The 23,302-nt window shown below is 37.2% G+C and overlaps 1 protein-coding gene across 13 annotated transcripts in view; it reads right to left on the bottom strand.

Moving 5' to 3' along the window:
* Positions 1–17,935, bottom strand: part of CSGALNACT1 (chondroitin sulfate N-acetylgalactosaminyltransferase 1) — a 395,383-nt gene extending 377,448 nt beyond the window's left edge. For 8 of the 13 annotated variants that reach the window (XM_074287425.1, XM_074287424.1, XM_074287429.1 and 5 more), the window contains exon 1: positions 17,379–17,934. The gene's annotated coding sequence lies outside the window, so the exon portion shown is untranslated. Of the gene's footprint in view, positions 1–16,873; positions 16,990–17,341 lie in introns of those variants that run through there. The other 5 variants (XM_074287427.1, XM_074287431.1, XM_074287435.1 and 2 more) reach the window with 3 other exon arrangements.
* Between the last annotated feature and the right edge of the window lie 5,367 nt (positions 17,936–23,302).

Genomic DNA, 23,302 nt, shown 5'->3' with positions numbered 1-23,302 from the left:
TGTACTTATGCAGTAATTTGTTTTTTAACTCCAAAAGTAGGACTACATTTTCATAATTAAATTTTGTTTTTACTAGATTTGGTCTTTGGATCTGTAGATTGGAACCACTTTGCATCTAGATTCTATTTTATTAACTATTCTTTCCAATTTTTTATCATCTACAAAACTGATACACATATTTTCATCCAAGTTAAATGAAATGATATATAAATGGAAGCAATGATAGAATTTTTAGCTTCATCCATCAGGGTTGCTATTGAGCTATTAATCACATATTAATCACCATTCTTTGGATCCTAATGAAATAAGATAATTATATGCAAAGCACTTTGCAAACCTTAAAATACTATATAAATACTAGCTATTATTATTATTAAATTATACTAATATTACATGTAAGAATATACAATAACAAAATTATTATAATTAGCCTGAAACCATCTACCAACCACTTTTACATTTTTCTATCTAATGGTGCACAAGGTTATCTTTTTTTTGTTATTATTATAGCTTTTTATTTACTATTTTTTTTTGAGGCTGGGGTTAAGTGACTTGCCCAGGGTCACACAGCTAGGAAGTGGTAAGTGTCTGAGACCAAATTTGAACTCGGGTCCTCCTGAATTCAAGGCTGGTGCTCTATCCACTGGGCCACCTAGCTGCCCCTATAGTTTTTTATTTACAAGATATATGCATGGGTAATTTTACAGCACTGACAATTGCCAAACCTTTTGTTCTAATTTTTCCCCTCCTTCCCCCCTGCCCCAATGGCAGGTTGGCAAATACATGTTAAATATGTTAAAGTATAAATTAAATACAATATATGTATACATGTCCATACACTTATTTTGCTGTACAGAAAGAATCAGACTTGAAATAGTGTACAATTAGCCTGTGAAAGAAATCAAAAAATGCAGGTGGACAAAAACAGAGGGATTGGGAATTCTATGTAGTGGTTCATAGGCATCTCTCAGAGTTTTCATTGGGTGTAGCTGGTTCAATTCATTACTGCTCTATTGGAACTGATTTGGTTCAATTCATTGTTGAAAAGGGCCACGTCCGTCAGAACTGATCATCATATAGTATTGTTGTTGAAGTATATAATGATCTCCTGGTCCTGATCATTTCACTCAGCATCAGTTCATATAAATCTCTTCAGGCTTTTCTGAAATCATCCTGCTGGTCATTTCTTACCAAACAATAATATTCCATAACATTCATATACCACAATTTATTCAGCCATTCCCCATCTAATGGGCATCCATTTAATTTCCAGTTTCTAGCCACTACAAAAAGGGCTGCCACAAATATTTTTTCACATACAAGTCCCTTTCCCTTCTTTAATATCTCTTTGGGATAAAAGCCCAGTAGTAACACTGCTGAGTCAAAGGGTATGCACAGTTTGATAACTTTTTGAGCATAATTCCAAATCGCTCTCCAGAATGGCTGGATGTATTCACAATTCCACCAACAATGCATCAGTATCCCAGTTTTCCCACATCTCCTCCAACATTCTGCATTATCTTTCCCTGTCATTCTAACTAATCTGACAGGTGTGTAATGGTATCTCAGATTGCACAAGGTTATCTTGAGATATTCTGGCAAACTGCTTGCTAGAAGCTGTATATACCAAACAGCCTTACCCAATCTAGCAATTTAGTAATCCTGTCAGAAAAAAAGAAATGTAGTTAGCCTGGCATGACAATTTCTTGATGAACTCATAATGGTTTACTGTGATCATTACTTCTCTTTTTTGCTGATCTTCAATTTATCCTTTATACGTCTTGTTTGTACACAGTAGTCTGCATGTTGTCTATCCCATTAGCCTATGAACTCCTTAAGAACATGGATTGTCTCTTTGTATCCCTAGCGCTTAAAACTGGCACACAGTAGATGCTTAATAAATGTTTACTAAGTGGCCCTTACTGATAACAAGCCATCGTTTTAATTATAATTCCTAGAATTTGTTAAGAATTGAAGTCATGTTCATTAAACTAGAAAAATTATATAATTTTCTAGGTAGAAGACATAATAGATATTTAAATTCAACTTTCCTTATTTTAAAAATAAGGATACTGAGGCTTGAAAGAGAAAGTGATTTGTACAAAGTCACATAATTGGTAAGATAGAATTCGAAATTAAACCTAAATTGTTTTTGTTCTGTCATTTCAGTCATATCTGATATTTTGTAACCCTGTTTGGGGTTTTCTTGGCAAATGTACTGGAGTGGTTTATCATTTCCTTCTCCAGGTCATTTTACAGATGAGGAAATTGAGGGAAACAGGGTCAAGTGACTTGCCCAGGGACACACAGATGGAAAGTGTCTGAGGCTGGATTTGAACTCAAAAAGATGAATCTTCCTAATTTTTCTATTGTGCTATGTGCTATAGCACCACCTAACTGCTTTTAAATTAGTGGACTCCAAATGAAGTCTTCTTTCTACTGTACCACATTTTCACCTCAATCCAACTTCTTTCCCTATCTGAAAATTAGGATAATCTTTACTAGTTTGCCTCTCTCTACTCTTACAACAGATTTCCAACATTTTAAGATTTATTTCATGGTAGTCTAATATGGTAACTTGAATTCACTGAAAGATATTAAATTTTCTTTTGTCATTTTCTCACTTAATTTGAATATCAATTCTATTGACCATTTTTGTTCTCTACTTCTCGGTTTAACCATCCTTTTAAATAAAGAAGCAAACCATAAATTAAGGACTTGTTCCTTCTCTCCATTATTATCATCATCTCATACACCTAAACAGATCTTTACTTCTTTCCCCCAGACATATTTATAAAAAGCCTTTTTTCTGTTTTCCTTAGACTTATTAAAAGTCTTAGCTCATTCTGGGATTTAGTAGCTCTGCCACTATTATGACAGAATTCCACCACTCTTTGGTATTCATCCTCAGTTACCTGCTAATGTTTTTATCCTTTGTACATATCTTATAAAAATCTGAATTAGTAAATGAATTTCCTGTACAATCACATCATAGTCTTAGAGAGTTACTTCTTTTCATCAGATCATCAGATCAGAACTATTCACTCTTGAGAGCATTTCATCTTTGAGTCAACTTTTCTTGTAGAACTTTACACCAAATCCAAACCCCCAAAGTTTAGGATATGTGTGCGTGTGTGTGTGTGTGTGTGTGTGTGTGTGTGTGTGTATAAGGCCATGCCCAATGCATCTTCTTGATAACAAAACGAATTATAGTTGATTTTAAAATAAAGTTATTGTGTGTCTCTTTCTAACCAGATGATCACTAATCTTTACAGATGCCCACAACCATATTTACCTTGTTTCTCTCTCCAATGAGCCTTACTCAAAATATCCTCCAAAACTGGTTCTCCTTCTAGTTCAAAGATTTTCATCAAAGTCTATCTTCTTGATACACAAGGGCTGCTCCATGACCCCTTTTACCCAATCTGTTCCTTCTAAAAAATTTCCATTTTTATAATTCAGATATGGATAACATCCTTCCACATCTCAAGGTAAAATTATAAAATCACAGTTGCCTCCTTTGCATTAAAATCTCTTTTTCAGTCTACTTATTACTTATTCTCTAAACATTTGTGTAGAGTCCATAAGAATTATTATTTACTATCCCTCTACATGGATATCATCTCCTTGGTTTATCAGGCATCTTCATTAATTGTCTTTTGTGATATGTGGCTAAGTGGTTGAATGGAAGTTGCTCTCTTCCTTTCCCTTCCTTTCCTTTTAAAGCACACTATTGTGACATACAAATCATCTCTAGAGTCTTACATTCTTCCTGAATATACTTCATCCCTAGCCTAGAATCCACTGAAAAAGCTTGTCTGACATCTCCCTCCTCATTGTTTCAGGAAGGGGGCAAAAAAATTATCGTTTTTTTTAATTATCAAAAGAACATTTTACCTGTTGAAAGCTTTGCTTGTTCTATAAAATCTTTTCAGCTGCCAAAAGATTTGTGTGGGAGTCATGGGGGAGAAAAGACTAAAAATTGGATTGGAATATATTTCTAAAATAAACATTGCGAAATATAAATTACATAGAAGTTTACTAGAGTATTTTTATTTGGAGTTTTTTCTGTTTAACAGCAACATTACCAACAGAAAGTTGTCTTCTTGTCTCCAGGTTCTCTCTTCTTTAATCCATCTTCCATATATTTCTAAACCACAGATCTGACTATATCACTCCCCCGCTCAACTATCCAGTACAAAAAAAATATCAATTTCATTATCTGGCATTTCAAGTATTTCACAAACTGGTTCCAGCCTACTTTTCTACAATGATTGCATATTATTTTCTTTCACACATTCTATTTTGTTACCCAAATCTATTTTCTGTTCCTACTTCCATATCATTGTATAAGCTGTTCTTCCGCATCACTTTTGCGGAGTAGAATTCCTAGCTTCCTTCAAAGGACAGCTCAGATATCAGTCCCATAAAGTCTTTTCCTGATCCCCCAAGGTAGTTTGAGTTCTCTGCCCATGGCCATTACTATACATTTATAATGTAAATATTCATCCCATTTCCTAACCACTTACTACAACCCATAATCACATCATCATTCCAATCTCCTCCCCAGTAAAACTTGGCTTTCCAAACTCAGAACCACTCTGAGCTCTCACGTAGTTAAAGTCAAAACCAGGCCTTCATTCCAATTCCCAGACACCAGGTCCAAACCATGCTGCTGGTTACTCACTTTCCTTCATTCTACAAACCAAGAAATATCCTTAACCCTCCTCCAATCCTCCTTTCCTGCTCTCTTTTATGATTCCTCATTATAATACAGGTTCCTTGGGATAAAGAATTCTCTTTCTTGCTATTATTTGCATCCCCAGAGTGCCTGATACATAGTAAATGCTTAATAAATACTCTATTTGTTATCTATCTCTCTCTTCTCTTATTATCCCATAGTAATATCATTTTGGTCCTCCTCAAGAATGAAGAATAATCAACCAATTTCTCTAAACCCAGCCTCAAGAGAAAGTAAACTCCCTGAGGGCAGAGACTATTTCATTTTATCTTGTATCTTTAGCACCTACCATGATTTCTAATACATAATAAATAGTACTTCTTGAATTGAATGAAAACATGACTTTCACTGAATGACATAAACTAGTTGTTTTGAAAAATCAAGCAGAACTACAAAAGAGAAAAGGAGTCCCTAATGAAGAGAAAGCTATTCTCAATCAGGCCAACTCCTTTATAAATATCCTCGATCCCCACCCCTCCCATTTCCTCCAGCTGATAGTTCCATAGTCATCCTTCCTTCACTATCTCCCTATTAATTCATTCCCTACGTTGCTTACAAATGCTCCCAAGAATCCCTCATCCTTAAAAAACACCAAGCTCTCAATTTATCATCCCTTACCTTGCCTCCCTTTTGCTAATTCCAAAAAATAAATTATCTACATTTGTTGACTCCACTTCCCTTCCTCTTAATTCATTCTCAGCCCTTTCAAACTGGCTTCTAATTCCATCATTTTACTGAAATTTTCCTCTCTAAAGGTACCAATGATCTCCTAATAGACAAATCTAATGCCCTTTACTCAACCTTCATCATTCTTTATGTCTCTGAAGCATTTCCCATTGTTGCCTCCTAGATAATATCTTTTTTCTGGGTTTTTACTGACACCGACCTCTCTCTGTTCTCTTCCTGTCTGATCTGTCCCTCTCACTCTCCTTGATTGGATCATTACCCATATCATGACCATAAATTTTGGGCATATCCCCAATGCACTTTTCTCTCTACATTTTTTCTCTTGATAATATCACCGATTCAATTATCATCACTTTACAGGTGATTCCTAGATCCATGCCTTAGTCTCTTTTCAGAGCTCAACACCACCATCTGCTTCTGGTCATTTCCAATTGGTTGTCCCCATTGTATAAATATAACCTATAAATAAAATTCATTACCTTCCCCCCAAAAAAGCATCCTTCTCTCAAACTTTCCCATTTCTTTCAAGTTTCTTCTAGTCATCTCTGCCTATTCAAACTCATGCTAGTTCAAAACTTCAGGTCATCCTCAATTACTCACTCCCTCTTCATTCCTAATAACAAATAAACTGTCAAATCTTCTAGATTCTATTTCCACAGCTTCTCTCTCACATAAGAGAAATGTTTCTTCTCACAAAAAACAGTTTTTAGAACCCCTGCTGCTAGAGTGGACAGAACACTAGACTAAGAAAGAGAAGCTAGGAGTATGAGTCAAATTTCTACCACTTGCACATGGACTTCAATTTCTCCCAACATCAGTTTCCTCAATGGTAAAATGGAAATAATAATTGTTCACTCTTGAAGTAATCACAGAATGTGTACTCCATCTCAAAATCTATTTACTATAACTTAGCTATTTCTAATATGATTTAAAAGTGAAAGACACTAGAAATCAGCAACAGACAATTAATCTGTGACACTCTGCCTTGATAATATTTAAAACCTCTTTCTTCTCAAGCTTCCTTAGATAGTTTACTTTCCCCAAGGAAAATCATAGGATCATAGATAATAGTTGAGATCTAAGGCTCAATCCACACCCTTTGACTCCTAATCTAGTTTCCCGACAATGAAGAAATCTGAAATCCCTAATCCCAGCTTTGTGCTAAACTATGTGATCCTAGGCAACTCATATCTTCTCTGGGTCAATTGTAAAAAATAAATCTTGAAGTGTCTTTTGGCTCTGTAATTCTACTGCTTCTCTGCTCATTCATCCCTCCTAGCTAATATACCCTTCATTACCCTTAGTACCAACTAAGGAACAAGAAGAGTCCTTAAATTAAAGGACTATGGGCCCACAGGGATCCAGATGTCTGTAATCATCTCAATGTATTATTTGCCATTTCAAAAGCTCCTGGGTACTACTAGATAGACACTAAGTAGATTATTCTTGGATAAGTCTATCTGAAACTATTCAATATTTCTGCATCTAGGAATGGTTCTCCATAATTTAAGTAAAAGAAAAAGTTGGGAAAGAAAGGCTGCAAAAGGGGTAACAGCTAAAAAAATTTGCTATATTTTCATTAAGCAAGGAAGCAAATAACCCTACCTTCAAATGGCTTATATTATATAGGGGGAAACAAATGTATATATATAGATAGATAGATAGATAGATAGATAGATAGATAGATAGATAGATAGATAGATAGATATAGATACAAAGCAAATACAAGATAATGAGGAGCACAGAAGAGATCCTAGCAGTAAGGGATACTAGGAAAGGATACACTTAAGTTGTCTCCTATCAGATCAATAATAATGGGAAAGAATTGCTCATTCCTGGAGTCCAACAACATCCACTTTACCTAGACAAGGGATGCCATTGTTTGTTTCAGGAACTCACTCATGGCCTTAGCAGCAGCTTCTCATCCTGCCAGACCATCCACCGGTCTTTTCGGGGATGAGAGGCATTTCTGTGGTTTCTCCAGAGGCCACCAAGAAAATTCCTCCTCTCAGGTGGTGGGAAAGAAAGCCTAGCCCAGATAGTAAGGCAGCAACTGATTTGTAGATAATCTTATCAGCCACTTATTCTACTAGTTAATGAGGCAGATGGTGACTATGAAAGATTTATACTGGGAGTCCAGATTCTAATGCAAACCAGAGAAGGGTGAAAACACTTAGCCTCCAACTATTCCTCCTCCTCCTCTTCTCATGATGGCACACAGCATGAAGCAAAATGCTCTGTCATAGAATGCACCAGGAATGGACAGCTTCTCTATTACCTAAGGCCATTGCTAATAAGAAACAGCCACATCAAATAAGGGAGTTCTGGTAAGGGAGGCAGAAAATCAGTTTCACATATATGGATAAATTTCCCATGAATATGCGACCTCCAGGCTTTGCTTAAGAAATCCTTTGCTTCAATTTGACATGAAAAGAAAAGTTTTTCAGGGAGGCACACAACCCAAAGACTGGAACCAGCTAACCAGAGCCAACAAACTAAACAGTTCTATGTCAGATCTTGGCTTCTCAACATCATTTGGACTGATGAATCATTTAATAGACCCTGCAAGTCTCATCTCTTCACATCTGAATGCCCCCTAAATCTCAATTATTAAAGCCCTCCTTAACATACTGGGAACTTGCCCATGGCCATGGTATGAATGAATCCAGCAAGTGTAATTAAGATCCTGGAATTGTGATTAAGATTCCAGAATTTCTTTATCATGTATTTTGTGTTCACATTATTAAACATGTCTTCTTCTGTAGCAACTTGTCTATGTAATCATCTGAAGAAGAAACAGAAAAACCTTGAGAGACAGAGACAGAGGCAAAGACCAAGAGAGGGGAGGGAGAGAAAGGAGAGAGGGAAGGAGGGAAGAGAAAGAGAGAGAACGAGAAAGAGAGACAGAGAGACAGAGTGACAGAGAGGGAGGGAGGGAGGGAGAGAAAGAGAGAGAGAGAGAGAGAGAGAGAGAGAGAGAGAGAGAGAGAGAGAGAGAGAGAGAGAGAGAGAGAGAGAGAGAGAGAGAGAGAGAGAGAAGGAAAGATCCTCCAGGACAAGTCAGGGAAAAAAGCTTAGTGTTGTGTTCAGCACAGGTGTATACAAGACTACCCTGTACCAAATGTCTCTTTTTTTGGTGTGTATGGAAAAATCACAAGTCCAGCTATGCTATTCGATAATGAAACATTAGGAGTCAGCAAAACTGATCTGGAGAGCTAGACTGACTAAACTCATTTTAAAAACACTTAATGTGCTCCTCATCTCCTGACAAAGCAGTGATGGACTCAGGGTACAGAATAAGATTTATATTGTTTATTCATGATCAATGCAAGAATTTGTTTTGCTTAAGCTAACTAGGTAGCACAGGAGATGGTGTTCTGAGCCTAGATTCAAATAGACCTGAATTCAAATTCAGCCTTAGATATTTCTTAGCTGTGTCACCCTGGACAGTCATTTAATCACTCTCTGTTTTAGTTTCTTCAACTGTAAAACAGAAATAATAGCATTTCCTATCTTATACGGTTGTTGTGAAGTTCAACTGGGATAATATTTATAAAGTGCTTAGCACAATATCTTGCACATAATGGCACTTAATAAATACTTATTCATTCTATTGCTTGACTATGCATTTTACGAGAGGTTTTTTCTTTTCTTTTTTTAATGTTGATGAAGGGAGAAAGAATTGATTTTTGTTAATATTTTAAATGAAAAAAAAATTTAAAAGAGCTTCAGAAAAAAACTCATTCTTTCTTTTCAATAAGTTATAGTTATTTTAGTATTTTAGAGCTGAAAAGGACCTCAGAAGTATGCAATTCAATATACCCAAAAAACGAATTCTTACTATAACATATCCATATCATCTAATCTTTCCTTTCTCCTATGAGAGAGAGCACCATCTTCCAAGGCAGCCCATTCCACCTTTGGATACTTCTAATTGCTAGGAAATTGTTCTTGATATCAAACCAAAATTTAATTTTTTCTTTACAATTTATACCCCATTGCTCCTGGTTCTTCCTTTTGAGATTTAAAAAAAAAATGTGTTTTAAGATTCAGGAACACACCAATCATAACTCAGAGTCTTCTCTTCTCATAGTTAAACAATTCTTGGATCTTTAAATTGACTCTGCCATGGTATTAGGGCCCTTCAGCATCCCCTTTGCATCTTCCCTTGGACTTTTTCTAATTCATCAATATCCTTTTTAGACTATGGCATCCAGAACTAAACACAGTACTCCAGATATCCAGAATACAGAACAACTACCACTTCTGGAATAACCAAAAAATAAGCAGCTCTTAATGCAGCCAAAGATTTCATTGGTCACACTGCTGACTCCCATTGAGCCCCAAGGTCACTAAGATCTTTTTAGGCACATTGCTAATCATGCCTCCCCCAGCTGGGACCTGTGGAATTGATTTTTTTTTTTTTTTAGCCCCCGTGTAAGATTTTATCTTGCTTGCTCTCAAGTTTCATCTTATCAGATTCAGTCCACTGCTTATCAAAGGTAACTGAAGAATTAATGATCTAAAATTATACCTCTGGTCAACATCAGCTTCAGATCATAAGATTTGAAGGAAAATGATAAAATCTGGGAGAATGATGCCAAGGATAAGGAGGAGGATGGAGTCCCCAAGAGATGGAGGAGGATGACTTAAAATTGAATATATGATGAAGTCACCCCTACCATAGCATAGAATCACATAAAGTCAAAAATGACCAGACCAAATCCACAATGTGGCACTCGTTCTCTCTTTTATCAGGTAAGCCTTTCAAAATATATGGTTCTATTAATTTTCCCAAGATGCTCAAAGATCTATCAGATAATACTTCAAGTTACACTCTCCTTCCAATAGTCTCGGTTTTTTTTTTTTAATCTTAATGGGTTTTTCAAAATTAATTTCATTGTTTTTAACCTATAGTCAATAAAAGTTTCTTTTTAAGTACAGTAAATTGCCATTTATGAACATAATTTTGTCACTATTGACATCATGGGTTTTTTTAAACCCTAAGTTAAAGTTTTCTCTGCATTTGCTCAGGTACCATCTGCCAATGTCTGGAATGGCTGGTTTCCTTGGGCTATAAAGGAGAATGTTTCCTGGAGGACTTGTAATTTAGTCAGCATGGAAAACTCCAGGCATGGGAACTCCAAACTGCAACTAGCAACCTGTTTTTTTTGAATTGGTAAATAAGTCCTAAGGAGAAGCTTGATATACATAGAGATTAAATGACTTGACTTGCCCAGGGCCACACAGCTGGTATCAGTGGTCAGATTTGAACCCAGTTATTACTCACATCAAGGACAACACTCTCCAGCCATTAAATCCCAGTGCTTCAATATATAGGCCATAATAGAAAACATAACTAAATCACCTCATCTGCTTCCTGATTGTCAGGCATATTTCATAATGAGTTCTTTCTCCTGAACTTTAATAACTTAATAACACCTTCCATAGGAATCCTTTCCTAAGATCAAAGTACCAGAAATGTGTCATTGTATGTTGTTTTAGCTGTAACAAAGCCCCATGACCTGTACTCCAAATAGAACTTTATAGCAAGGTGCTAATGGACTAGAATTTCCTTCTTCCAATGATATACAGTTAAATGCATAATAAATTAAATAGAAATTCCTACAAAATAATAGGTTAGCCATTCTATAGCTCTACCTTTTAAAGCATAGCAGGATAGAATAAGGGGGGGAAATAGGTTCTGAAACCAATAGTTTATTTTATTCGAAATGGATTTTTAATGTTTTCCCTCTTTAAGGAAGAAAAGAAAACTCCTGGTCAGGAAACCAAGAAGCAAAAGATGATGGTAAATCACAAATTAACGAGCTAAAAGGGAAGGGATTTTTTCACTATACTTTTAACAGCTCTTTTGCCATTTATTATTCAGTCATGTCTAACTCTTCCTGACTCCTTTCAGAGTTTTATTGGCAAAGATACTGAAGTGGTTGCCGTGTCCTTTTCTAGTTCACTTTACAGATGAGGAAACTGAGGCAAACAAGGTTAAATGACTTGGCTAGGGTCACAAAGCTAGTATTAGAGGTTAGATTTGAACTCAAGAATATAAGTCTTCCTGACCCTGGAAGAGCATTTTATGCACTTCACAACATACTTAACCCATTTGACATGTTATCAAACAACTATATTTATGCACACATATAACATTCCCAGGCCCAGAGCTGTCTGACACACAACTCCACCAACTGAAATCTCTTTTCTCAAGGCCTCAGCTTAAGAGTCACTTCTTCTAAGAAGCTTTCCCTGAATCTACCCTGTCCCATATAAATTATCTCTCCATTCACAAATCTTTCCCACTACTTTCTCTAGTATGATTATCTTTATATTTGTTTTATGCTCCTTCCCTTAATGAGATTATAAAATCTCTGCGGGCAGACATCACACACATGGACATTCCCTATGGAGCCCATAAGCAGCACTACATACACAGCCTTTCAGCAAATTTCTGATGAAAGAATGAAAGAATGGCTGATTGTGACTCTCACCACATCCTAATATTCTGCAACTTACAGAAGATTTTTGATTTACACATTCAGTTTATAATGTGCTGCTGCAAAATGCCTTGATAAGAAGTCAAATGGTGCACAGACATAACTTGTACTTCATTGTGTTCTGATGGCCTGGAAAAAAGCTACATATTCAAACCTATAAATAAAAATGTGCTCCAGAAGCCACCATGAAAAAATTAATTTGTCATCTTGCCCCATCAAGCTCAGAAATGGATATAAATACAGCAATATAAAGAAAATACTATCTTTTCTTAATCCTTAGAATTCAAATTATTTTTAAGAATTTCAACTCAGTATTAACAAGGAGGCAAAAATACATAGAAATTACTGCAAACAGCCTTAAAAATGGATTTTTATCTCACACATTATCACTGCATTAAGTTTACTTAGCATCATAAAATCACAGAGCTAGAGTTGAAAGAGATCATAGAGGTCATTAAGTCCAGTCTCTTCATTTTATCCATGTGCAAACTGAGGCTTAGTAGGGTCACACAGCTAGGAACTATCAGTCATTCAAAATTCAAAACCATATCTTCTTGATTTCAAATCTGGTGCTTCATTCACCAACCCATACTGCTTTTAATATGCTTTGGCTCTCCTGAACATCATATAGCTTGCTAGAATAACCTAGCCCATTAGTAAGATGCACATATCCATAAATGGATAAAGACAAATTGATTGATGGGTGAAGAGACAGATATATATATATATATATATATATATATATATATATATATATATATATATTACACACATATATCAGCACCTTGATAAATTTCTAACCACTTCACAGCTGACAAAAGTAGATGTATATTTGAAAAGTGCCTTGGGGCTAGGTATGGCCATTTCCTACCAACTCCTACTAACTAAGCGTGTGAATTATCCTTCTATTGATAGGAATTTGTGTTTTTATTACTAGGCCTAGGTACTACAATGAGTGATATGTATGTATCTACAGTTGAGTCATTTTTCAGTCCTGTCCAAGTCTTCATGAAACCATTGAGGTTTCTTGGCAAAGATGCTGGAGTAGTTTGCCATTTTCTTCTCAGGTCATTTTTTTTTCCCCCTGAGACAATTGCGGTTAAGTGACTTGCCCAGGGTCACACAGATGGGACGGGTTAAGTGTCTGAGATCAGATTTGAACTCGGGTCCTCCTGAATTCAGAGCTGGTGCTCTATCCACTGCGCCACCTAGCTGCCCCCTCAGGTCATTTTATAGAAGAAGAACTGAGGTAAACAGGGCTAAGTGGCTTACCCAGAATCACATAACTATTAAGTATAGGAGGCCAGATTTTAACTGATATGATGAGTCTTCCTGGCTCCAGGCCTGATACACACACACACATACAAATGTAAATTTATATATATATATATCTATATATATATATAGATATATATATATATAGATATACACACACACATTTTATATATATAAACATATACATTTTATATATAAACATATACTTATATATATTAAAATAATTTAGATTAGGAAGTCATAATTTTTAAAGTTAATACTTCATATCACAACAGCATGGTTTTATCTACACATTGCTTAGTACCACTTAAAAGTGAGAAGAGATCAGGAATTTCTAAGCAGTTTAAGTGCCTTAAAACTATCAGCTGGAATATATGTTTGCTATTTGTTAATATCACAAATATTGCTACATAGAATGTAATATATATATACACACATATATATCATGAATCATATTCATGCATGACCTATATTTATATACACGCTTATATACAATGTAACAAGAAATAATCTATACATAATAATGGTTTAGATTTGGGTTTTGTGTGTTTGTGTGATGTAGTCATTAACTTGATCAATCCTTGTAACCTTTTTCTAGTTCAGTCTAACATATGCCTCCACGGTGTTCCCTTTCTCAGTCAGCTATAATTTAGTCAACTAAAGAGATCTCCCAGGGACCAAATTCTCTAATTTTGCAAAAAGCCTTGTGCATATGACTCAGATCTTGATTCTGCCTTTGTGTGGGTCTTAGAGGAAGGAGAGGGCAGTATTTCCCTTCACTGAATGTTTGAGAAACATTATTATGGAAGGAAGACATCTATGTTTTTTGATACAGATGAAGTCGCAACATTTTCAGGGTCAAAAAAACCCTGTTTATCTGAGAATATGAGGCAGATAACAACAGAAATGATCACTTCATTATTACAAAATTATTTTCCCTAACCTATCTCACAAATATTCTTAACTATTCTGAATAGGGAAACAGATTACATTAGGATCAGAGAATCAGAATTCAAACTGAAAGGGTCACAAGGGACTCATGTAGCCCATCCTCTTCCTTTTACAAATGTGGAAACTGAGCCCCAAAAGAGATAAGAATGATTTCTCCCATCAGTGCTAAAATGTGAAGCCTGGAGCCTCTAGCTTTTAACTCCAATATTCCACACAGCTTAAGAGTCCTCTGTCAAGCCACTGAGTTTACATGACCTGTAATTTTCTGAAATCACAGAACTGTACTTCTACCATATGAAGACAAGAAAGCTAGAGCTAAGGTTATTGACAATTTTAAGATTGAGGACCCTCAGTGATCCTTAACTTTTCCATATATTCTTTAATGTGCATTACAGATTAATATGTAGTTTAGCATATTAATGAAATTTAGCTAAATACTTTAAAGTAGTATTATTTTCTATATTTGTTCACAAGGCAGTAATATTTTGAGACCTTGAATGCTTACATACATCCTCAGGGTTAACTGTCTACCGTGTAGCAAATTATAACCTACAAATAAAAACACAATTAGATGTGCATTTTATTACTCCAATAAATATGCTAAAACCTGACTCAAACTATTCATATTAGACTTCAGTGATAAACAAGAACTCCCAAACAAGAGGGCTGCTTTTAGAAAATCTTTTTTTTTTTTTTTTTTTTTTTTTTTAAGGCAGGACTTCATGCTACAACAACAACATGATTTGCCTAGCACCACTTAAAAATGAGAAAAGGATGAGAACTTCTGGCAGTTTAAGTGCCTTAAAAATATCAGCTGTCATATATGTCTCCTGTTTGCTCTCATCACAAATATTGCTCCATGAAATGCAGTATCTTTCACAATTCTGAAATTGGGGTTGGGGGAAAAGGGTAAAGAGAAAACAACAGAGAGAAGCCAAAATAATTTTGCCATACTTGAACCAAAATTATGATTCTAAATAGATTTTATTGAAATAAATAAACATTTTCAGGAGTTTGTTCCCTTACTTCTAGTTATTTCAAAAGAACCAAGAATTAAGAAGTAAAAACTACTTAGCTTATTTTTGTCTTTAACAGAGTTTTTAAACAAGCATGTCCCTGTTTGAAATTTAGGTATGAGAAATATAATTATCTCTATCAGGCTAATTCAGTAAACTAAATTCCTTTGCTACCTGAAAGGTTAGCTTTTTTGTGACTGCTGAGAACAGTAATATTATACAGAGAGGTCCCCTAGTGGTGAAGTTACTGTTTCAACTTTTATTTCATATATTTTATAGGGTTGTTTCAGTATAAGATAGAATCAATATGTAATTTTATCATAGAGTCTTAGCTAATCTCTTAATATATGTTGGGACTCTCCTTTGGAACTGTAAGGAGCTTTTTATATATGGAATATCAGGAAAAATGTTTGCTGGCCATTGTCATATATTATGTTTCTTTTCAACAAATATTAAAACTATAAGAAACAAAGTTAGGAAAAATCAGGAAATAGAATGTTTCAAAGAATCTCAATATGTGTAATTTTCAAGGCCATCATCCTATGACACAGACTGAAATTGCTTAATCAAATAAGCAACATCACCCAACTGGTAGATTAAAAGCTATTTTAAGAAGAGTAAGAGTTAAGTACAAAAAAATAAAAAAATTAAGGAACTCTTTTAAAAAAGCAAAAGCTGAATTCTTAGTCCGTAATAGTCTCATTCTGCTTTGAATACAAACTGCTTACAAATTTCTATACTGAAACTAATATAAATAAATAAATGAGATTATTAAAGCATTTTTCCAATGTATTGTTTGTCGAGTATAAAGCAGCATCTTAATGGAAGGAGTTTTTGGTTTTTTAGACATTAAGTGCAGTCAGTAGCACATATGACACACAGCCCTTGCTTTCCAGGAATTTATGCTGTGGCAGCACCACACATATCAAATGGTAGAAATTCTACACAGTCACTTCTTATGCTCAGCCTTAAACCTGTTCCCTTCCCTTTTTTCATCTTCAAGGATGATAGTCTGCACAATCTCCAATTAGCAAGGAGAAACCCTCATACAAAGGATATTAATACATGCCGTTACAAGTACTGCACTTTGTTAATCACAACATACAAGCACTAAACTTTAAAAGACAAAGCAAGAAACTTAGCAGAATGAACTCTAAATTTACATCATATAATCTATGCAAGTGAGTTCCCTCTCAGAACTCTCCTTACACCTAGATTAGCAGGCGTCAGACGTAGAACATTGATTTTACAGAGCTTTTGAACCTGAGGGAAGAGCAGAGTTTGGAAACCAGTTATACTATCATTTCAGAATATCTGAAAGGTCTTCATGTTTTGGCATATACTGTACAGTTAAGAACTTGTATATCATTCTTCCTTTTGTACATGTCAATAAAAGTCTAAGTTCAAAATCGATGCGGGGAGTGCAGGTGCAGGAAGGCACTTTTGGCAATAAACAACTTCGGAACAGGTTTCCACCGCCCTTTCATACGAGACAATGCCAAGAGAAATGCTTCTTTTCACTCACTGCACACAAAAAAACACTTCCTCTGGGCAGCCCCTCTAGGCAGCAGTGACCCCCCACGCGTATTCCAACGAGCCATGGTACGTGTCGGCTCTGGGGTTCGGGACAGGCAAGGCGACGGAGAATGCACTGGGTAGGTGGGCACGCTGTGCCCCCCACCCGCCCCACCTACCTCGAAAGGCAAAGTGTACTGGTTACTTTTCAAAACAGCTCTGCTGCCCTTGGTTTTTAGCACGCCAATTAAACAGGAAAAGGCCACCGGATGGATCAGTACACCAAACTAAACCTTCTCCGGCCCTGTCAGTGGCTTCCCACCCTCCTCCCCCACAACCCAAGCCTGTCCAGTCCCTCCTCTGCGTCCCCCGGACCTTACACCTGAGTGATGTACGTCCCCTGGGAAAGGGGGCAGCCCCCAGCCCCAGCCCAGGTCACGGAGCCCGCCCCGAAGGGAGCTTCCGAGGGCAGTCGGCTCAGCCCAAGGCTGGAGGGAAGCCAGGCGCGGCACTATCCGCCAAGGGGCTGCACCGGGTGGAGGGGGTGGGGAGACGAGGGAAGCTACAAGGGAATGCTCCAAAGGGACGGGAGACCCTTTGGTCCCTTTTCTCTGCGCACTCCTCCGCAACCCCCAATGTCCACTGACCCTGGGACACAAGCACATGCCGGGGGCTGGTACTGACCACATGGCCGCATCTCTTCTCGCTGCTTCCCCAGGCTCGGGCGGCGGCGGCAGCGGCGGCGGCGGTGGCTGCTCCTGCTGTTCTCACTGCTGCCTGAACTTTCCCTGCCTCCGCCGCTCGGCTCCACCTCCTAGCTCCAGCAGCAGCAGCAGCAGTTTCAACAGCGGCGGCGGCAGCAGCGCAACGAAAGCCCGGGGGACGTGGGGCGGGGGCTGGGAGGCTACAGTACAGTGCCCCGTGGCAGAGAAGTTCGAGTTCTGCACTGGCAGAAAGAGCCTCGGGAGCGGGGGGACCGGTGGAGGGGGCCGGGACTCCACGAAGCCTCCGAGGCACTAAGAGGCTGAGTGTCAGGGGGAAGGAGTCGAAAATTTGGGATCTGAAGGTCTGGGGAGGGTGCGGGGTTGGCACCGAAGGCTCAGAGATAAGGCTTTGGAGATCTGTCACCGTGGGATGGCCCCAGAAATCTTCCCTGGCACCTCTCCTCCTTGACACCACTCTGCTACCTTGAGAGAACTGGCTCGAGGAGCACCGCCGGTGCCGTGGGGTTCCCTGGCCCCGCCCCTCTGCACTTGGGGGTTTCGAGAGCTGAGGATGGCAAAGTTTTCCCTATCTTGTCCCACCCTAGGATTGCTCACTGTGCGCCCGGAGGGTGTGGCCGAGAGTGGACTACCTGACATAAGGTGTCTCTCCAATTAGCTTTGTGATTGTCAAAAATCTCCATGTGAGAAATGGTCATATGGAGTTGGGAGGGGAATGAGGTTCAATAAAAGGTTTGGGGGGAGTTGGTTTGGAATTTGAACCAAGAAATAATCTGAAATGTAACGTTTCCCAAATGTGTTTGTATGTAACTCCTTTTGCTTTACTGAAAGTTCTCTCCAGTTCTCTCCATTTTTATCACCTGATGTAATAGAGGGAGCTCAAGGTTGGGGCTCAGAACTCCTGGCGCCTGATCTGTTTCCCAGGCTGTAAAAATAAGGGTCTTCCCGCTCTAGTCAGCTCTCTAGGACTCCAGAGAAAATGCCCACTTGCGTTTGGATGGAGTTTCTTCACCAGGGATTTGCCAATAACTATGAAGTCTTAAGCTGAATTCCTATACCTATATAAAAAACCACCAAGCAACACCTCCCTCCACCCCCATTTGTTGATACAGAATTAATCAAAAAGTAAGGTATATGTATGTACTACCCCCCCAAAAATATATATATATAGAAGAAAGATGCGTGGAATATCCAAGGTTCTTAAGTTCACACCATATCGCTAGTGAATAATCGCTTATAGTTTGTGTGGCACTGGAGTCACCATCTTCTTAACCATCAGTGAGGAAAGCCTCCAATATAGATTTCACCCATTTACCCTAAGAAGCCTAAAAACTTAGGTTAGGACAAAAGGTAAAAAAAAAAAAAAAAAAAAAAAAAAAAAAAAAAAAAAAAGTAAAGAAAACAAATCCTGGGAGAGCTGTAGTTTCCTGGGATGGATAGAATTTGGGCTGTAGATATGATGTACTGGGTATTTAAAAAAAAAAAAAAAAACTCTCCAGGATAGTTAAAAAAGGAAGGAATCAACATTTACATAGCATCTATTAGGTTACAGCTAGGTGTTATTATCCCCATTTTACGGTTGAGGAAACTAAGGCAGAGGTAAATTAACTTGCTTGGGGTCATATGATTAGTAAATCTCTGAGGCTACATTTGAACTCTGCTTCCTCTCTGCAGACTCAATGTTCTATCTACTGCATCGTCTATACTGCGTCGTCTACCAGAACAGATACAATTCCTATTGCTGCTTTCAGCTGGACTTGTGATGAAGGGTGAAAAGACTTGGTTAAATGCTCATTTCTTAGTCAGCCGAACACAGGAGGACACAGAACATAGATTTAAATACACAACATTTACAGATGTTTCTGTAATCTGCACCATTGGAGGGAATACTCAGATTAATTAGATCACAGGTGCACTGGAATATTAATTTATAAGATCCACAAAAGCCTGAAGAAGTACCTAAAATTGCCATATCTTTAAAAAATTATCATTTACAATTTTCATATGCCAATGATCACAAAGCTGGTTTGCTCAATAAAGTACATTTGGCACCTTTAAAGTCTATACTGATTGCACTGATGCTCTTGAAGAAGCTTTTTAAAAGTTCCATTAATGAAATGTTATAACTTAATATGCTAAAACTTAGATTTATCTATTGTTGTGTAATTAAACATTGGTGGATTCATGGTCTCATCAGGGTAAGTCACAACCCATTCATGGGTTTTTCATCTTGTGTAATTCTTGCCCATGTCTTCCCATAAATTCTCCAGAGAGGATGTTCCCAAAATATTGGAGGCCTTCCTCTAAAGCAAGAATTCTTAACCTAAGGTCTATGAATTTTTTTATAAGGCAATATAGTGGATACAGTGCTGGGCCTAGAATCAAGAAAAGCTGTGTGGTCCTGGATAAGTCACTTTTTTAAAAAATTGTTTGCCTCAGTTCCTCAAATGTTTAAAAAAAAAATGTGTACAATGATCAAGATTATTGGGAGAATAAAATGGGAAAGCATTTGTAGTTTTATTACCTGGAACATAGTAGTCATTTAATAAGGGCTTGTTTTCTTTCTTCCTTGCTTATAGAGATAGATTGATAGATACATAGATACACACATAGTTAACATAATTGTATTTCAGTGTAATTAGTTTTTGTAATCTCATCTATTTTAATTTATTCATTTTAAAACATTATTTGAGAATGTCCATAGACATCTAAAGATGTCCATAATACACACACACATACACACATGCACAAAATTAAGACCCCCTGATACCCTTGATCTAGATCTCGTTAACATTTTGTATGCAATGTCAATCCACCTTTTCCAAATAAATTTTTACATAATTCTTTTAAGAAAATCAATATTTCTGTATCCTTTTAATATTAACCCTTCATTCTTCATTAACTTTGGTTTGCCTGCAATTCAGATTCTTGGAGACCTGTGATGCATAACCATATCCAAAATAGTTCTGTTTTAAAGCTGAATTATATCAGAAAGCAGCTTCAGTCCCTGAGATACTTGTGCAATGTTTCAAATACAAACTAGACTGCTCTTCCCACACTTAGGCCATCTGGACCCAAGATAAATATACGGTTCTAATTCAATGAGCTACCCATCAAGCTACATGTCATTAATCTAGGTAGTAGTCACTCTTCATCCACTTGGTTTTCCTTTGCTGTTAGCCCATCTCTTTTGAGGAACTATAGATCTAAATTAGTAGATCCATAGTCTTCTGAGATTTAATGAACTTAACAACATGTTCTTTACAGGACAGAAGAAGAAGGAAGAGAAGGAGGAGGAGGAAAAGGAAGAAAGGGGAGGAGGAGAAAAAGAAGGAGGAGGAGGATAAGGAGGAAAAAGAAGCATATTTTTACCATCTCTAAGGACTTTCTCTTCTACTTGAATGATAAATAGGACATTCTTTATAATGTCTTTAGTGACCATGTCTTCTTATTCTCTTGATTGATATTGATACTCAGAGGATCTTTGTATAAGGGTAGGACTTAATTAATTAAATCCTACAACCCTAAATGCTAACCAACTAAGGATGTTTCTGTGTGGAATCAGTTTTGGAGGGAAAGACCCTCAGGGTTTCTGGACAGTTTGAAGAGGTTATTCTCAACCTCATTTCTTATATAACCCTTAATTTAAGTGAGGCACAAAGTTGTAAACCTCACTCTCTCTTCCAATCACCACTGTCCAGTAGCAGGACAGAGTCAAGAGAGCTGGCGATGACTTCAAATGCCAGTGTACACTTGCCAAAAATATTATTTTATGGAGAACTTACACAGGAAAAACACTGACAAGGTGGTCCAAAAAAGCAATATAAAAACACTCTCAAGTCTCTCAAGAACTTCAGAATTGATTGTCTGGCATGGGAGACACTGGCACAGGACCACTCTACATGGAGTACCTCCATCAAAGAAGGCACTCTGCTCCATGAGCAAAGCAGAATTGAATTAGCTCAGAAGAAACCTGAGATGCACAAAATTAGGGAATCCACCCCAAATGTTTGTAGGGACTATTTTGTCTGGTCTGTGATAGAGCACTTCAAGCTCATATTGGTCTGAGCAGTCACAGTCAGACACACTGTAATTGGACTTTAACATAGTGATGTCATTTTGGTCCTCTTCAAAAAACAAATGATAACAACCAACCAACCAGTCTTACCTAGTCTTAATCACTAAATGTCGGTTGCCTCATTTAAACTGAGACCTGTACTTGGCTTTTTTTCAACAATGAAGTGATTCAGGCCAACTCCAAAAGACTTGTGATGAAGAGAGCCATCTGCACCCCTAGAGAAGACTGTGGGAATTGAATATGGATCACTACCTAGCATTTTCACCTTTTTGTTAGTTTGCTTGCTTTTTTTCTTTCTAATTTTTTTTTCTTTTTGTACTGATTTTTCTTGTGCAGCATGATAATTGTGGAAATATGGATAGAAAAATTGCATATGTTTAATATATATGGGATTACTTGTTGTCTAGGGGAGGAAAGTGGAGGGAAGGAGGGAGACACAAGGCACACAAGGTTTTTCAAAGGTAAATATTAGAAGCTGTCTTTGCATATATTTTGAAAATAAAAAGCTATTAGTAAATTAAAAAAAAAACCCTGAAACTGTTATATACTTTAGCTTAAAAAGGCCAAGGACTTCCATGGCATCCAGGGCCATCTCTAGTCTTCCTGGTCTTTATCCTTCCACTGGATGCTCAGGGGAAGAAAATGAGGCTGGTGATTTTGCCCAGCCCTCTTTCACTAAAATCCAAGTTACTTGCACATCATGGCATCACCTCCTTGATGTCATGGTCTTCTTCGAGAACAAAGGACAAATAATAATCTCTATGGAATTATTCAATCATAGATTTTGGACTGTTTTTAAAAGTCCTTCTTAAGCCTTTGAAAAACCTTGAAAAAAGTCCTTGAAACCCATTGAATGAATTGTAGTGACACTTTGTAAATGAAGTATGCACAAAATACTTAATCACAAAGGTTTGCATACTCACAAATGAAAACAAGCCTTTGGGGACTTGCTACAGGGGGGAAAGAAAATTCCTCTAAAAACAGGCAATCGATACTCCACATGCCATTCATTCTCCAGTATTTCAAGATAGAGCAGAAAATGTGGAAATTGAGGTATGGGGTAAGATAGTCAAGAGACAATTTTGTCCTTCCCTATTCAGTTCCTCTTATGTGTGCTTGCAAATCTTAGTAGAAATAGTAAGATCAAAGAAAGGCTCACTTGGACCCCAAATACCACATGATCAAGATCTGTATATCCTCAAAGCACTGGAAATCACAGATGGAAACCAACCCTTTGGGCACTTGCTCCAAGGGGAAATTAAAGTTCCTTATACAGGTTTTATCTTTCAGCTAACATTTTTGGTGGTTCAACTTATTTTTGTAGCCTGATAGTTTGAAGTCATAAAAGGTGATTTGAGTGTAATTGACTTCCAAGGGATCTTTAAAAGTTCTTCACTCTGAGCCTAAGATATATTGGTTTTTTATTTGCTTTCTAAGTCATAGAAGGTTCCAGAGATAAGTGGCAAAATACCAGAGTTCTCAGCCCCTTAAAGGAACTATTTAACAATTTAAACAACTCCTACAATGTACAGTTTGAACATCTATGGAACAGAGTAGCAACAAGTACTAACAGTTTCATGGTTTATTTGATGTTCCATATACATTTACATTAAACACAAATATCCTCTTATCCAAGGCAGAACCCCAACAACTTCAGCAACCTGGAACAGAGTCAAAAGCTTCTATAAGAAACAATGATAATAATAACTGACAAGTAGCCTTTGAGGTTTGCCAAGCACTTTACATACATTATCTGATTTAGTACTCACAACTATCTCATGAGGTAAGAGTTAAAGATGATATTATCT

The sequence above is a fragment of the Sminthopsis crassicaudata genome, chromosome 2, assembly GCF_048593235.1.
Source record: "Sminthopsis crassicaudata isolate SCR6 chromosome 2, ASM4859323v1, whole genome shotgun sequence".
Lineage (NCBI taxonomy): Eukaryota > Metazoa > Chordata > Mammalia > Dasyuromorphia > Dasyuridae > Sminthopsis > Sminthopsis crassicaudata.
This window is presented reverse-complemented; position numbering and strand designations above follow the sequence as displayed.